The sequence below is a fragment of the Anastrepha ludens genome, chromosome 2, assembly GCF_028408465.1.
Source record: "Anastrepha ludens isolate Willacy chromosome 2, idAnaLude1.1, whole genome shotgun sequence".
Classification (NCBI taxonomy): Eukaryota; Metazoa; Arthropoda; class Insecta; order Diptera; family Tephritidae; genus Anastrepha; species Anastrepha ludens.
Window position 1 is genome coordinate 147,725,227 of NC_071498.1, and position 17,960 is coordinate 147,743,186.

At 36.6% G+C, this 17,960-nt stretch overlaps 1 protein-coding gene across 1 annotated transcript in view; it reads right to left on the minus strand.

Moving 5' to 3' along the window:
- The window catches only part of LOC128855552 (paired box pox-meso protein), a 102,401-nt gene that overhangs the window by 65,258 nt on the left and 19,183 nt on the right, over positions 1-17,960 (minus strand). The gene's annotated exons all lie outside the window — the stretch shown is intronic.

Here is a 17,960-nt window from a genome sequence, read left to right on the forward strand (position 1 = left end):
GTCATTCTGTCGTTAAATCGACGTCTCATGCTTTTTAAACGCATTTAAAAGTTCATTTACTTCTGAACAATGCCTAAGGTTCCAGCTTCCTGATAATGTTTTACGGGTCACGATAACGAATTTATAAATATATTGGACTGAGCTGAGAACAAGACTGATACGTGCATACAGTTTTAAATGTATATTTGTAAAATGTACCAGATAATGAGATATTAGCTGTGTTTTTATGAAATTTTCTGCTCCTCAAAGAAGAAAGTAAATAAATTAAACAAATGAAGAAGTTAGTCTACATACGCTTTGTTTTGCGAGCTAAGAGCCAATGTATTGAATTTTTTTTTTTTGCGAATGTATAGAATCTCATGAACTAAACTATTAGTTTGGAGAAACCAAAATCTCGATAGATGGCTGGAGTGATCGTTATCTCGTAAAGTATTGACCAAACAATTTAAAGTTTCTGCCCGTTGTCAAGGTGACATTTCACACTAAAAAAATTCGTTTGCTGTTTTTCGTTTGTTCCATTCAGTTGTGAGTTACAGGCTGTTCACAATGGAAGTCAACAAAGAGAAAATTCGGTACATTTTACAGGTGTTTTTTTTTTTGATAAAGGCGAAAGCAATGAAAATGCAGCCAGGCCGCTGAAATTTTGAATGGTACTTGTGTTGCCGATACTGTAACAGCTTACGTCCAATTTTGGTTTCCTCGATTCCGTTCAGGCATTTTTTATGTTAAGGTAAATGTCGATAATGTCGAAAATGTCGATTAAATCACAGAAATAATCAAAGTTGACCGGGATGCTAGTAGCGGTAGCATCGCTCAGGAGCTAAAGATCGACCATAAAATAGTTTTAAACCATTTCCGCAAATATAATGAATTTCTTTTGGATGCTGAAAATATGACGTAATATATAAAAAGGCGGCTACTAAATTCATGAAAAAAAGACTAAATTGCCTTCGAATGGGACAACTAAAAGGCCGCCGAGTTTTGAGGTACAATTGAACAACATTATTACCGGAAATACATGCATTTGTTGGGAGCAGGTGGGAGTGGGATTAGGGTGGAATGTTAAGGTGGTAAGAACTGCGATCAGGTTGGTAAGTACTAGAAAGGGATACATAAACCAATAAACTTTTGACAAATTGTCTTCTCGAAACAAAAATATCGATATATCATGCTTTAAGATTCAACTATAAATACCGAAGATATGATGAAGATATGCAAAAATGCTTTAAACTTAATTTTTTTTTTTTTTTAAGAAAAGTATACTCCAAAAATATTATTTGTCGCCTGAATTTTATTACAAAAGTAGTAACCTAAAAGAAAGTGTTGTCAAACAAAAAGATGTTAAAAAAAACTTTAGTTTATTATTTAATTAATTGGTGTTGCTAAACTTTTTTTTTTTTGGAAATTATGAAGCTGATTACAAAAATATCTCTACAAATTACCCACTCAAATTCAAACACTTCAATTTCCGCTTACGTTGCGTTCTTCAATGATGAAAGTGTCATCAATATACAAAAGAAAAGGCTAGCACCCTTCTCTAGTTCAGACTCTACGGGTGTGAAAGGGTGTGAAAGTATCAACAGGCTACCCAAAAAGTAACATTATGGCAGATAATCTTGCCAGCGCATTCTCATTGATTAGAGATTTATATTATTTTATAATATATATATAATTTTTGAGAAGAACTAGGCTCGTTTTGACAAAAGAACCGAAAGAAGTAGACACCTCCAAGCAAATAAATTTGCCTTTGTTTCGAAAATATGGAACAAGTTCATTGAAAATAGTCAAGCTTTCTATCAACCAGGGTAAAATATAACAGTTGACGAGCAACTATTTCCGACAAAATCCAGGTGCAAGTAAACAAGGTGAAGTCCAAAATAAACAAGACTGAGCTAAAATAGAAACGATAGCAGCTTTGTTCTGATAACTTCGACTTTATTTATTCAAAATAGTCCCCTCTGACCTCGATACACTGTTTTGCGCGATCTAAAAGCTTTTCGAAAGAGTTTCAGATCATTGAACGGAATCCGGAATGTCCTTCAGGATGTCGGTACAAGTCTTTTGGATGGTCTCTACGGCCGTAAAACGTTTTCCTTTCATGGTCAAATGCAATTTTCCGAATACGTAGATGTCACAGGGAGTCATATCAGGCGAACAGATGATTAAAATGCCATTTCTAGTCAAAAAATGCGTCACAAGAGTGGATCGATGAGATAGTGCATTGTGCTGTATTAAGGGCGAATTCTACGAATACTATGCAACATGCACTTCACAACACCAAGATAGAAAATAGCATTGACGGTTTGTTCTGTTAGCTCGAGCTCCCTTGGAATCGTAAAAACATATCAGCATCGACTTGATTTTTGACTTCTCCAAACACGATTTTTTAGGTGATGGCTCGTCCGGGCCCTTCCATTCGGCAGTTTCACGCTTAGTTTCAGGACTACGTTTCATCCCCAGTTACAATGTTGTAAAGGAAGCTCTCGTCTTTTCTCGCCCCTTTAATCGGGTCTTTCGTATGGTGAGTTCTTAGAAATTTTTGGCCCTCTGTTAACTTGTGCGGAATGAAACGCACACAGACCTATCGTAAGCCCAAATGATCAATTAAAATGCGATAATTCGATGTTTTGGAGATATTCTACTCCGTTTCGATGAAGTTCAACGATGATTTCGGTTCGTTTAAGATAAATTTACGAACAATTTTGATGGATTTTTCAGCGTTTACTGATTTTGGGCGGCCCGTATGTTCATTGTCATTTATGCCTTCACAACCATCTCTGAAACGTGTAAACCACTCATGAACTCTGGCACGAGATAGACAATCATCGCCATAAACTTTTTTCATCTATTCAAATGTTTCGGGAAACGTTTTAACGATTTTAAAAAAAAAAATTTCATTTTAGCTCTTTGTTCGAAACTCATTTTTGTACCGATGACATAAATATACTGACACTTTAGACGCAATAACTTCGCTTCCACTTAATCGAATGTCACCAAGTTTTCACTGGAAGTCAGCTAGTAACTTCCAACTCACTAGCTCATTAAAAATAAGGTGCCATCAAGAACATTTTTATGACGCCACTCTTGTTTATTTTGAACTTCACCCTATTTACCTAATAAGCCCAACAAATTTTCCATCAAATTCTGGGTTGCGTCAATGAGCACGTTGTTCTGAAACTTGTCAAACCATATACAGTAGGTTCTGTTTTTATGCGGTAGATACGTTCCGCAAGAAACAGCATAAAAAAAGCTACTATTTCTATAGTAAAACTATAGATACATTTCAAATGCTAAAACCGCATAAATCTGAAATAATGTAATAAAATCGCATAAAAAAGGGCACTAGTCCCATACTATAACTATAGATACGTTCCATAGACCGCATGAATATGAAATAATTAAATAAAATCACATAAACAAAGTATTTTTGAAAATTATATCTTTATTTAAGAAACGTCAGAATCGAAAAATAAATTTAAGTCAGAAATAGAATCAGACAATACCCACATGTTGCGCGTTCGTTTAGGAAAAAGTAAAATCACTTTCGTCACTTTAGGAAATGTACACGTCTGATCTAGATAGTTATGCAGGCGGTTCCATACTTGTAGGGTTAGCATTTCTGATGTAATCTGTGATGAGTTTTTGCTTAGCTGGTTTAGAAACTTATTTATATGTACAATTCCCGATAGGTCGATATGCATTTTGTAATTTTAAAAAAAACCGCACTATTTCAAAACCGCATAAAAAAAAGCCGCATAAAAACAGAACCTACTGTACAAGCTGCGGAAGGAAAATCACTACCGATCACTTTTTCACTGGCATGCCACCGGCGCCGAAATTATGGGCCAAAAAACACTAATTGGAACTATTAGAGAAAGTAAACGGAACTACCCAAGGCAGCTATACAAACAAAGGATAACATGGCTCGTATTGCCACTCTCCTATATACATATATGTAAATTTATAAAATAAAATAAGTTCCAGGCATGAGTTCGTAGGAATTGAGAAAAGTAATAAAAAAATGCTAGCGAAGCTCAAACCTGAAAGACCCTTTTCCTGTTAAATTTGTTGTCCAGTGTTAGCCTTAGGGGTATGAAGCAATAAAGCCCATGGCCTATTTAAACTTGGATTAGTCGATTTTGACTTCAAGGAAAATTCAAAATTTTTCATTTTAATTTGTTATTATTTTTTGGCTGAACTTGTCCATATTTCACACCCATTAACAATGAAGTGAATTTACATACCTTTTAATACCGAATAGCATATTTGCCATAAAAAATGGTTTAACAAATTTAAATTTGATTAAAACTGTCTTAAAACAGCAAAAGTCTACTAATTTATATAAAAATCGACTAGAAAATTTTATAATAAATAGATTCCTTCGGCGTCAACATCTTTGTCTGTCAACAGAAATTAATGGCTTCATAAATCACGGCAACCACCAGCCAAAAGACCATTGCCAACAACAACAATGATTATTTATATGCATACATATTTCCGTTTAAACTCACGCACCCAGCCGCCAAGTGCAATACACACTAACACTAACACAAGCACATGCAACATACACACATCTCAAGAAATATGACTATTTAGTAGCGACCCTGAAAAGGGGGCGACTCTTAGATATTTTGCGGTAACATCAATTGAACACATCAAGAATTTGAGGCACCCACTGTGGCGACTACATACACACATACATTCCACGAATATGTACTCGTATAGTATCACAATATCATAGGAATAGCAAAAGCACAACAACAAATCGACCGCAACCAATGTGACAATAGAATTTTCAAAAAAATTCGACCAATCGCATTCAATGCAGCAGAACGCCAAGAGAACCACAATTTAAGACAACAACAATAGCAATAAAAATTTGGATGCATATAGAAATAGAAGATTTAGCCTATAGTTGAACAGTAATGTTGACAGCCAAACATAAATTGTTGACATGCTTGCATGAATCGTACATACACACACACCTACAGGCATACTAACATATATCTAAACATAAGTATGCATGTGTGTATGTAAATAAATATTTGAGTATATCGAAACGATTAGACGCTACGTTCATTGCCGACGACATGTGTGGGACAGATGAGCAGCAGCCCCACATCTTGACTAGAGTTCCGGTCTCTCGCTCCCCAAGCATCGATTGAACTCCACCCCGTCTCGATGCTTGTCAAAGTTCAAATATTGATCGCTAACCCTTAATCACTACTCGTACGATCTCGTGCAGATGTTAGCGGTATATGCTTGTACATATATACATACATATTTGACGTATTTTCACCCATAAATTGCCGTCGCATTCGATACAAACCGATCGGACCTATTTGAATCGCGTGCCATTGCAGTGGAGAGTATAAGTTGCACATACTTAAGTGCACTTGGATGCCTATTAGAATCTCGTTAAACTTATGTTAATGAGCATGTTGCAACAAACTTGAGGACATCAGATGACATACATACAAACGTACATATGCGCATATATTTATACGTAAATAGTACATGCTTAAGTAGCGCATAAGTGCGATTGACGATCCCACAAACTCGTACTTCACTTGCACTTGTCATAGTCAATGTCTGTGCGGCATATCCCGCAGGGAATTGTGTGATATGACACAGGAGTTTATGCACCACGGTGGTGCAGGAAGATTGATGCGGATGTTGCTGTACGTGCGTAGCCACTGCAATTTTGTAGACACATTAAGTGTCGTCGAGATGTTTTGCAGCGAGGATATTATCTGGAGTTTTTGTGTGGTAGAAGATATCAGTTTTTGAAATAAATTAAAATTGCATTAGACTTGGAAAGAGTGCATTTATTTAAAAATTAATTTCAAAGCTATAAAAAGCAGCTTAAATACGCACATACATACATTCTGGCAAAAAAATATCGGGAATTGTTCAATTATTATTAATAATTTAAATATATTTTTAATTTTCTAAATTTTTTTTGCTGGAATGTTGGTACAACTGTCTTTATAGTGTCGCAGAGTTGGAGCGTGATCTGTCAATTAGCTTGTTTTTGGCATTTAATTATATCAGTCAACCACAAGTGTGCTCTGCCATTTTAACTATGGATAAAAACATCGAACAAAGAATTTGTCTTAAATGTTGTGTTTTGAACGGTACTCGTATTTCGTGTGCCGAATCGTTGAAAATGTTGCAGAAAGCCTATGGCGAGTGTATTTATCAAAAGCACGAGTCGACGAGAGGTATAAGGCTTTTGCAGAGGCCCGAGAAGTCGTGGCAGATTTGCCCCGATCTAGTCGCCCATCAACGTCTTCAACGGATGAAAACGTCGGCAAAGTCAAGGAAATGGTGCTGAAAAACCATCATTTAAGTTTGACGGAGGGTAGCTCGTGACCTTAGCGTGTCTCATGAATCAATTCGCAACATTTGACACTATCAATTGGGCATGAGATGCGAGACTGCTCGACTCGTTCCAAGGGAGTTGAATTTCTTTCAAAAAATGCATCGGAAGAAGGTGGCTGCAGACATGTTTGAGCAAGTAAATTCAGACCCAACATTTATCCAACGCATCATAACAGGTGATGAGGCGTGGGTATATGAGATTGACATGCAAACCAGTCAACAGTCGGCTGAATAGCGCTATTCACATGAGCCGAAACCCAAAAAACCACGTCAAAATCCGTCAAAAGTAAAAGTTATGCTACTCATTTTCTTTGATTATCATGGAGTTGTGCACTCGGAATTCATTCAAAATAGTTCTACTGTAAATAAAGAATATTATTTGGAAGTTATGCAAACTTTGGGAAAGAAAACTCATGGATCTTCCCATGATAACGCACCGTCTCACAAGGCTCATATTGTGAACACTTTTTTGGCCAAAACCTCCACAACTATTATCTAACAACCACCGTATTCACCGGATTTAGCCCCCTGTGACTTTTTCCTTTTTCCAAAACTTAAATTACCACTCCGCGAACGCTGCTTTGAGGCGATAGAAGCCATTAAGGAGAATTCGCTGAAGGAGTTGAAGAAGATCTCTTCAAACGCGTTTAAAAGGTGCTTTAATGACTGGACTAATCATTGGCAAATGTGTATTGCTTCGAATGGAACCTATTTTGAAGGCCAAAAAATAAATTTTGATGATTAAATAGTTATTTTGCGTTTTATTGAACTATACCCGGTACTTTTTTGACAGAATGTAAATTTATATGTATTCAATCTCCCTTTTCCTGTATTTATGGGGATTATCTGTTGGGATTTTTATAAAATCGCAAAAAATGCTTTTATTTAGTTTATTTATTATTTATTTATAATCAATTGATTTTTTTTGTTTTGTAGAACTTTTTGATATAAATCCATAAGTATTTTTTATAATTTGTAGTAGCAACAGGTGGTTTTGGTCCTCATAAGTTTTATGGTTAATTTATCGAATTTTTCGATATCTAATCTCTGCTGCCGAATTTTCGTAGGAGTATTTTGTGCTAGGCGGCCGCCCTAGCCGAAAAAATTGGTGCGTGACTGCCACTCGGAGTTGCCCCAAAACGCTTAATATATTTACCGACGGCTCGAAAATTATGGAAGGAGTAGGTGCAGGTATTTATTCCGCAGAGCTAGACATCATGCGGCCAATTAAACTCCCTGACAATTGTAGTATTTTTAAAGCAGAAGTCTTTGCGGCTGGCTGCACAAATAGCACTAGCAACGACATCGAGCAATTCCAACAGCAATTCGTTCTCACGACAGTCGATTCTACGTAACCGGAACGACCCGGATTTGAATCCGACCAAGGACTGTCACTTCAGCAGCTTTCCTCGTATATGCACGGGAATGTTTATGCTGCTACAACAACAACAACAACAACAGTAATTGCAACATAAATATTTACGTTGACTGTCAAGCGGCAATAAACTCATATGAAATTTCATCTCTTAGGACCAGAGAAACCATAGACAGACTAGACGCAGGCATCTATTGGGCAACCGAACATAAGGGCATTGCAGGAAACGAAATTTTAGATGAGATTGTCAAAAGCGCTGTTTACATACAATTCGAACAAGAAAACGTCATACTGAAACCGTTATGTTAAATACGGTATATAATGACATCGCTGCGGACATGAAAAGGCGGATAGACAGGAAGTGGAATAATCTAGCAACTTGTAAAACCGCGAAAATCAAGTGTACACAGAATGCAGATAAATACGCCAGATTCGTACTAGCCCTGCCTAGGAAAGTGAACCATCAAGGGTATGCTGACAAGTCACAATTTGCTAGCGGCGCACGCATACAAGATAGAAATTGCAAACAATGACAGTTGCAGATTTTGCAATGAACCAGAAGAGAGGGAAACTTTAGAACAGCTTCTTTGTTCTTGCACTGCATTAGATAGAAGCCGAATGAAATGCTTAGAAGTTCTATAATATGAGAGGTTAAAATGTTTTTCGAGGTGAGAGCTTCAGAGCATACTTAGATTCGCAAAAGAAGCAGGCTTATTAAAAGAAGCCTATTACAAGGAAATGTAAGGGTCAAACTTCATCTGGTAACCTATCCTAACCACTGGGAGTTGCACGGATTCGAAATCCCGGGCACAAAAAACCAAATGATAGAAACCGTTTTTTCGGATAATGGCGCCGGTTAGCATGAGAAAAAACTGCCAGAAGAAATCTCTTCACAAAAAATAGTTTGCAGTTTAGAGTCGGCTTAAAACTGCTCCCTCAATTTTTGGAATAGCATCAAGACGTACACCACAAATGGGAGGAGAAGCTCGGCTAAACATCCAAAAGGGGTGTAAGTAAATCTCGTGAATTTTAGTCTGGGATATACAGCAACAAATTGGATGTAATTCTGTAGATGCGTATACTTTTGGTTGAAAAATAAGTAGCATAATAAATGATAAGTAACCATATATAAAAAAGTTTGGATTTTTAAATGATTATTCTCTAATGACACTGATTCTCTAATAAAACTGTCAAAAACTGGTTTCTCCGTACGAACAAACGCTAATAGTTTTGAACGAGGATATCACCAGGATCAACTTTATCGAAAACAATAATAGTCCATAGGGTCTGAATTTTACTTTACGGAGTATTAAAATCTTAAAATGTTGGGTGAAAATGCGAATCGAAATATTATCAAAAATATTATGGCTAAAACGAATTCAAATATAGTTTCCACTCCCAAACTTCTGTGGTAGAATTTGACGAGGATTTTTTGTAGTAAATTTTAACTTTTATAAAAATTGGTATTTTTACCCCTTTTTCTTTAAAAGGTTAAAATTGTTTCACAGAAATTTTAAGCAGACAATTTTACTGGATATCGCCGAAAGTGAAAACTCGTACGGGTTAAGGTGAGTGGACAAGAAAGCTTTGACAAAGCAAATTTTTCATAAAAATACATTGCAAACACATGCATGTAAAGGGATTAAAGGTACTTTTTCCAATAGGGGTTTTTCGACAGTTCACGCATGACTACTGACTAACTTAATACATAATTTTTTGCAGTATTCATTGACATTTCATCGTGGAAAGATTTGCGCCTCAACAAAGCTTGCAAATCGTAAAATTGTATCACGAAAATCGGCGCTCTGTGAAAAGTGTTCATGCGATGAGGTCCACGATGATGGGTATGTCAATAAGCAAAATTGACATATTTGGAACCCGAAGTCATTGAAGAACAGGCGTTTGGTGCGGCCTATTGGCTGGAGGAGTCATCGGCCCGTATTTCTTCAAAGACGAAGCTGGCGCCAATATAACAGTGAATGGCAAACACTATCGCGACATGATAAATTGATTCCAACAAAACGGAAGACGGTGCTACTTGCCATACAGCCCGTGAAACAATGGATTTACTGCGTCGCCGTTTCGGTTAGCAATTTATCTCTCGTTTCGGGCCAGTGGATTGGCCAACAAGATCGTGTGATATCACATCTTTGGACTTTTATTTGTGGGAGTATGCAAAGTCTAAATGCTTTCTGGATAAACTGGCTTTGATTGAGGTATTGCAAGTCAACATTACTAAAGTCAACCAAAATTGATGTTTACGGATGACCGCATTACGGCGCAGTTGGGGCCAACATTTGAAAGAGATTATTTTTAAAAAAGAAATGTCATGAATTATTATATACAAAAATGCTTAAGATTTCCCAATTAGAAGTTTCGTTGTTTTATTTCAATTTGAAATCCGATACCTTTAAATTCATCACCCTTTATATGTAGGCTGAAATAAAAATGACATTGAAGCTATTGAAGCTATGATGGGCTCATAGAATAAGTCTTAATAATTCATTTGAAGCTCTCCTTCTTGTTCTTGCTCTATGCTTACTAGTATTTTTATATGATGTGAATACCGGTGATGGGAAAAAAAAGAAATTTAAAACTAAAGCTTAATTTTAAGGCGAAGACTGCATTAATTTATTCCTTCAAATTTCCAGAAATAAGAAAGAGTGCCAACAAATGGGAGCAGGAAGATGAAAGCGTGCGTGCAGAGAAATGGGGCAGGAAAATATATGAGTTGCGTGGCTGACGGGGCTTACAATTGAGGTAATTCGTTTTCAAAATTTTGTAAGGCGAATTCCGTAATTCCAAAGGTGATTGAAAGATTACATCATTTAAATGTTCACCAAGAGCACGTCAACAGGCTGTCATAGGAGAAAGAAAAAAATTTCAAGTCGATTCACGAATACCTAAGAACGTTGAGATATCGATGTTGGCGGTTGTTCAGCTACACTTTGCGCTATAGTAGCAATATTCTCAACAAAACGTCCAGTTTTTGGTCCATCAGTCGCTTTTCTATCCTCGACAGAGCAATCACTTGAAACTTGTTCATCAGCCTTTGAATTGCCAACTCATTCGGGCGATTATTTCAACCAAAAAGTCACAAATTTTGGGATATGATGTTCTTAAACGCGTGTAAAATTGTTGTTATTATAGCATCGTTAACATTCCCTATATACATATATACCATATGTACATATACTGGTTTAGATGTCAACAACCTAATAAGAGTCATGCCGTAAATAACGGGTAAACAAGTTGGTAACGAGGATATGGCAAGAAAATGGTGTGGAAGCGCTAGTTGGGTTCTTGAACACTTTAACCAACCAACCAATCAACCATACATATAATGCTACTGAAGTGACAATCCTTGGCCGAATATATGATAAATCCGGGTCGTTCCGGTTACGTAGAACCGACTGTCGTGGAAACGAGTGGAATATTGCACATCTGTTTATGACAAATGTCAAAGATTACATAAAAAATGTAGCGTCTAGAAATTATTCATTACTGACTTCTAGGCGTCACTTTTGAAAGACCCTTTACTTGTATACTTGTATCTCATACCTCAAGGCGATATTCGTGATAATCGAATATCAAATATTCAGTTTCAGAAAGTTCTTGTACTTCTATCCATAAGCTGTCCTTGTTTGTTTGACTTTTTAATCCTGCTATTGTTTTTACGAAGTTACCTGGATATTACAAATACACATACACTCTTTTATGATGTTCCTAATAACGCAATGTCAGACAGAGCCTGTGCTCGGTGTAGCTGTAACACAACTTCTCACCTAAATAGCACTCCACTCATTGCATTGCTCGGTCTGTTGCAGAATCGGTCACCCAAGTTCCGGAGGATTACAGTGGATGCCTTATGCATTCTGCCAGAAGTGCGTGACTAACAGCCGCTACCGCCAGTAGGCATTTCGACTACGACTACGACTAATCATAATATGGCCTGGTCTTAAGCAAAGAGATCCTAAAATCGTAAATGGGCAATAAAACAAATGCGTAAAGGGATCAACAACAAATAATAAACATACGCTAAAGTGGCAAACATACATACATACATGCATGTGCATGCACAGCACATATCTCCATTTTTAACATTGCTGGCAGGAATACCAGTAGCCGTAATGCAGGAGAGTTAAGAGCAACAATGTGTAAACACTTGTATAGTCGCGTCATTGTGTACACGCCTTAATGGAAAAGCATACTTGCAAACATGAATGCAAGCAGCACAGTCATACGAGCGGGTACATGCAAGACTTGAGCCCACCAGACTTGTCAACGATCTCCCTCAATGCAATATTGCGCACATACGATAAGTAATATTTTGAAGCCTCGCCGATGCGGAGTCGGATACGGAGACGGAAAAGGTCTCAAAAGCCAAATCAGAAAATATAAAAGCACATACAGGCGCATATTGTATGTACAAATCATACTCGCACATGTGAATACAAAGATATATGTATGTATGTAAGTATGTATACGAGTACATGAATGAGCAAAAAATTATTAAATGTATTGAATGAAAGTCAAAATTGAAACTGCGCTTGATATTCAAAGCGCCAATCAGTGTTTCAAGAAAGGAAGTTGAGCAATATTGCCACAGTTGGGGTATCAGGTTGGTCTGAGAAAGCCAATTAAGTGGCGGCGACGTTCAAATGACGGCAACGATGCAGTGGCGACATGAGTGTTGGCGACAAAGAGAAATACTTGCGACATCAAATTTCCGTTTTAATTAAAGAAAATCGTATGATTTTTAAGCGGATCGAGAATTGAAAATGAATTATATTAAAAACCATTAAAATTCAGTTAAATAAAAAACCAAGTCATTTTGCTGCTCTCATAATTTTGTTGTGTGTACACCTGTTTGGAGCCGTTCAAAGTGCAATGAAATTAGAAACTTAAATGTTCCTTCTTTATGAGTAATTGCCAGCCACGCTCTTGAAAATGCTTCAATATGTTTATTATCGGGCGCAATCGCTAACGTAATCCGTTATAGTGCGAACGGTTATATTTTTAAGTAATTAACACCTTAATAAATGCGAATGTTCGTATGTATTTATAAAACAAATGCCCATCAATGTAACTAAGAGGAAGTGCAGACGAATCAAGATTTTTGTTCAACACGAAGATTTTTTCCGCAGAAGCACAATATACATACATACTAGGTTGTTCAATAAGTTTTGCGGTTCATGAAGGAAAACACAATTTTATGGTTTGAAATACACTTCATTATTCAGTATAGTTTCCCTGAACATCAGTAGACTTGTTCCAAAGAGATTCCAATGTTTAAATTCCTTCCCTGAAGTGAGAATCTGGAAGGGCTGCAAAGTACGCTTCCACAGCCGTTCTCTCTCCCTCATTGATGAAAAATGCAATCCACGCATGAATTTTTCTAGGTCTGAAAACAAATGGAAGTCGCTAAGGGTCAAATCTGGGGAATACGGTGGCTGCTCTAACAATTCGAACTTTAATTCATGGATTTTAGCCTTTGTCAAAATGCTCTTGTGACACGGTGCATTGTCTTGATGAAAAAGAATTTTTTTCTTTGGCAAACTAGATATTTTTCCTCCTTTCTTCCTTCATCTGGTCTAAAAGGTTACAATAATACTCAGAGTATATTGGTTTATCAGTTTACATGAAATCCGCAAACAAAATTCCTTTCTCTTCCCAAAAAACTGATGCTAACACCGATTTCTGAGCGGGAATACGTGTCGGAGCTGAAGAGCCAGGTTCACACTCCTCTTTAGCCTCTTGCTTTGATTCAGGATCATGGTGATAGATACCCAAGTCTCATACATAGTGATGAATCGACGCACAAAATCTACTTTATCCTTTCGCTCTAAATGTTGCTGAGAAATTCGCATTCCAATGTGTTTTTTTTTCCATCGTTAGCGAATACGGCACCTCTTCTACACACAGATTTCTGAAACCCAATGATATGCCTTGGGTTTCTACTAAGTCTCCTCCAGCACTTTTAAATTTTGAATTTTTTTTTGCTTTAAAAATTCATTTACAATCTAAATAATATCTTTTCAATGTTTTAAGCTTAATAGAAATTCTAAAAAGTCCCTTTAAAGTCAGTCGAAAGCACCGAAAGTAGGTGAGGGAGCGCTCACTCTTTCCAACCTATACTTTTTAAGTTTTTATATAATTTTTGTATTGTACTTTCATTTTTGCAGTATAGGAGGCACTTTAAAAAATTGTCCGAATTTTGTAACTGTAAACAATAACACACAAACAGCCAGCTACTGTCAACAATCTACGTACTTTAAAAATAATCCTGACAATCCAGAAGGTGCTGACCACGAAGAAAATTGTACCATCAATCATAAAGGCACGGCAGGTAAGATGGAAGTCGATGCGATTCTTGAGATGTTCCGTCGTTCGGAAGAAAAGTATGGGACGTTACACTAATTATGTTGGAGATGAAGATAGAAAAACCTTCAAATCTATTGTATATTAAATGCTAGTCCATACGATGAAATTGACTCTAAAAGAGTGAGGGCGTATGTCACGCAGAAAAACTTATGAGAAGCCGCCTTCGAAATTTAAAAAAGAGCGCAAACCTCGGTGGAAGAGGCAAATTAACCGATATTTTGATTAAAAAAATTAACAAAACGTTATGGTCTTGCGATACGAAGAAATGAGCAGTCGAAAGATGATATGAAAAAGGAGATTATGGCCACTTATCATCATTTGATCTCGACTGATAAAAAGCCACAACATCAGTTCTGTCCCACTGGCGTAAACTCGTGGTATAAATACAACGCAAGTCCAAAATATTTCTCATGAAAATCCAACTCCACTGCACAAAGACGTGCAAAAAATCATCCTGCCAATATATGAGGATTTGCCAGAGGATGAATTGCTTGGACGGTTTTACCCAGCACGCAAATGAATCGTTTAATTCAACGGTGCGGTCATTAGCTCCCAAGCATTGTAGTGCAAAAATTGTTGAAACCGCAGTATTTTTACTCAAAGTAATGAGTGACCTGAATTTAATAATAGGCTCAAAATGAAAGACTTTCCCAGAAACGTACGATGGAGTGAAGAGACAGGAGCGGGCTTTCATTAAATTCAACACAAGAGGCCAGAACGGCACAGAAAAAAACAAAAGAATACTATCAATGATTTTTTAGTTTATGGTCCTGGCATCGCAGATTAAGCTTGGGTAACTACTATAAATTGCTTTTAACTCTACTTTATATTGTAAAAACGAAAACTTTAAACGCAAACACGCCTTTTTTTCGCTGTCAAATATAACTCAAAATGTAATCAAGATATCAACTTAAAATTTTACAGGGATACGAGTATTCTTTAACATATTGGCCTTTGCATGGATTTATCTCAAGTTTTATATTAATTATCACTAAACATATTGTTTTGATAAATTTTTTTATCAAAAAAGTGTAATTTTTATTTTCTTTTCATTTCAAGTTTTCATTTTTTTCATTAAAAATAGGTAGGTGCAAAGCGGAATAGCTTATTTTAATGAAAAATTTGTGTCTGGTTGATTTCAGTTGATTACAAGAGGCTGTACATTCCACGGCGCAAATTACAGAAGCCATGTTTGAGCAGCTGTAGCGCCGCCATTTCAACATTCGTTCATAAATTTCAGCATTTAAAAAAGTAGTCAAAATTAGATATGTGTCGGATATCATATTCAAAAAATAAATGCCATGAAATTATCTACCAGATATTAATAATAAAAAAATTCATTCCAAGAATAAATATTTCTGTTTTGAATTATCATTTTAACTTCTTAAGCTTTTAAAAGAAACACCCGGTACAGTGCCTTGTTGTAGGTGTTATGCAGGTGCTCAAGTAATGAAAGCCTTTTATCCCTGCAAAAATATAGTTTTCTGCTCTTTGCCCATCAGACCCATCTTCTTAGTTTCTTTTTACGATTTAATGAAGGCAGACTAAACGGCGCGGTTATTAAGAACGGTGAAGAGACTGGCTGACACTAAGGCCATGGAGAAGGGGGGAATCAAATTTCTATACAGATGGTTCCAAGCAAGACGTTAAGGTTGGCTATGGAGTATTTTCGCATAAATTAGGGCTTGAACTATTCGTTGGACTACCAGACTACTGCAGCGTCTATAAGGCAGTAGTTCTAGCTATAGGAGAAGTGGCTATATATCTAAATACGCATGCCGTAACAAAAACTACTATAAATAGAAATTTAAAAAAATCGATTTTTTGTTTTTTCGATATTTCGAAAGTATACATAGTATCTTAAGAATATACTGTGCATTGCATGCCGGTATTCCCAATATTATAGGTTCTACAGCCCATTAACTAGGTAGAGAGCGGTCCGCACGCTCCTGTACCCTAAACTTTAAACTCATTTATCTCGAAACGACTTTTTTGGCCCTGACATCAATGGCTATTGCCCGTACTAGAATCATATTATTATTTCACAAATTTTTTTTTATTCAAAAACTGAAAAAGCAACGATTTTTAGAGAGTCAAATTCAAAACGGCGCCATTTTGTCAATTTTGTTTTCTTATTATAGTACATAGGAACATACATAACTACAGTCATACTGATTAATAATGTTTTTTTTTGTTTTTGTGCTTCAGATAAATAGAAGAGCCAAAATGGCCAACACCGGCCAGGTGCAATGTTTCGGTGGGCTCAACTTCAGCGCCATTTTTTAAATTAAAAAAAATTTGTTTTCATTTTTGTATGTAAAAGAAGTTAAAAATTTAAATATCGTTTCTATTTTTTTATTGTAAAAAAAACTTCCGGAAAATACCGTAAATTTTCGAGCTAAGACAGCTCAATGAATGTGGCTACACTGAAATGACAGGTTGCAATGGAATGCCGGGCAGCCCTAGCACAGCTAGACTACTGTGGCCGCAAATAAATATGAAAAAGACAAAGGAAATGCTTAGTCTTTCAAGAAAGGATATCTCGAAGGTCGTGGCTTATATAACCGGTCATTTGCTATTTGGAAAGAATTCCTTGAGGCTTGGAGTTTTCTTGCATGAATATTGTAGAAGTGTTAGAGATAAGGAAGAGGAAGAAACAGTTGAGCACTTCCTTTGCAATTGTCCAGCCTTAGCTAAAGTCAGAGCAGATTTTCAAGTCACATACTATGTACTTTTTCAATTATCTTACAGAACTGTCCGGCGTGGGGTTTGTACCAATCCTACGCTTAATAAGAGCCACAAAATAGTTGCACGAAAAAATTAAATAAATGAGGTTCTCGTGCCACCCAGTGGTACCACAACGGACGTGTAAGTTTAACTGAGTTGGTTGTACAGGAAGACTACCATCATAACCTCACCTTTTCTAAGAACGGTGATGTATATTTTATCAGCATAAGCCAGCAATTATGCATTCTATGATTTTACCTAAGCGACTCAGTGCTTCAGCTCAAATTCTATTCCACGAGTGAATCAAAGAATCTTGATATTCATACTAAATTTATATAAATTATAAAATTGTATATTTATCTTGGCAACTCAATTCCAGAATTTTAAATTTAGTTGGCAACAGCAAACCCTCTGACCATTTGAAATTAGCAAAAGCAGATAATATTAACGCTTTCCTAAAATCTCAAATCTTAGCTGAACTAAATCTATATATATAAAAAGAAGTTACATTTCCTTGGTAATCTTATAACTCAAGAACGGGCTCACCTATCCAAACCAAATTTTTAGGCTTTGTTTGGACTATTCAGTAGATGGTTTGTGTTTTAAAATGTTAAGAATCGGATACCAGGGTCTCGAGAAATAGGCCAAAACGTGAATCCGGGTAACCCTAGGATGTGTTTGTACAATATGGGTAGCAAATGAAAGCTGTTGATGTTTTCTATAGTATAGAGTATTTTTCATACCGTTCCGTGACTAGGGTCTCGAGACATAATCCAAAACGTGGACCCGGGTAACCCTAGGATGTGTTTGTACAATATGGGTAGCAAATGGAAGCTGTTGATGATTGCTATAGTATAGAGTATTTTTAATGCCCCTCCGTAACTAGGGTCTCGAGATATAATCCAAAACATGGACCTGGATAACCCTAGGGTGTGTTTGAACCACATGAGTATCCATTTCGGCAAAAATGTAAAGCAATTATGGATTTAATTGTGAAATTATATGTAGTTGGGGAGGTGCGTTGCCATATGTACTCCATCGAATAGCAGAAAAGGGGATAGCCGCACGCACATATACTAATTTGGCTGGT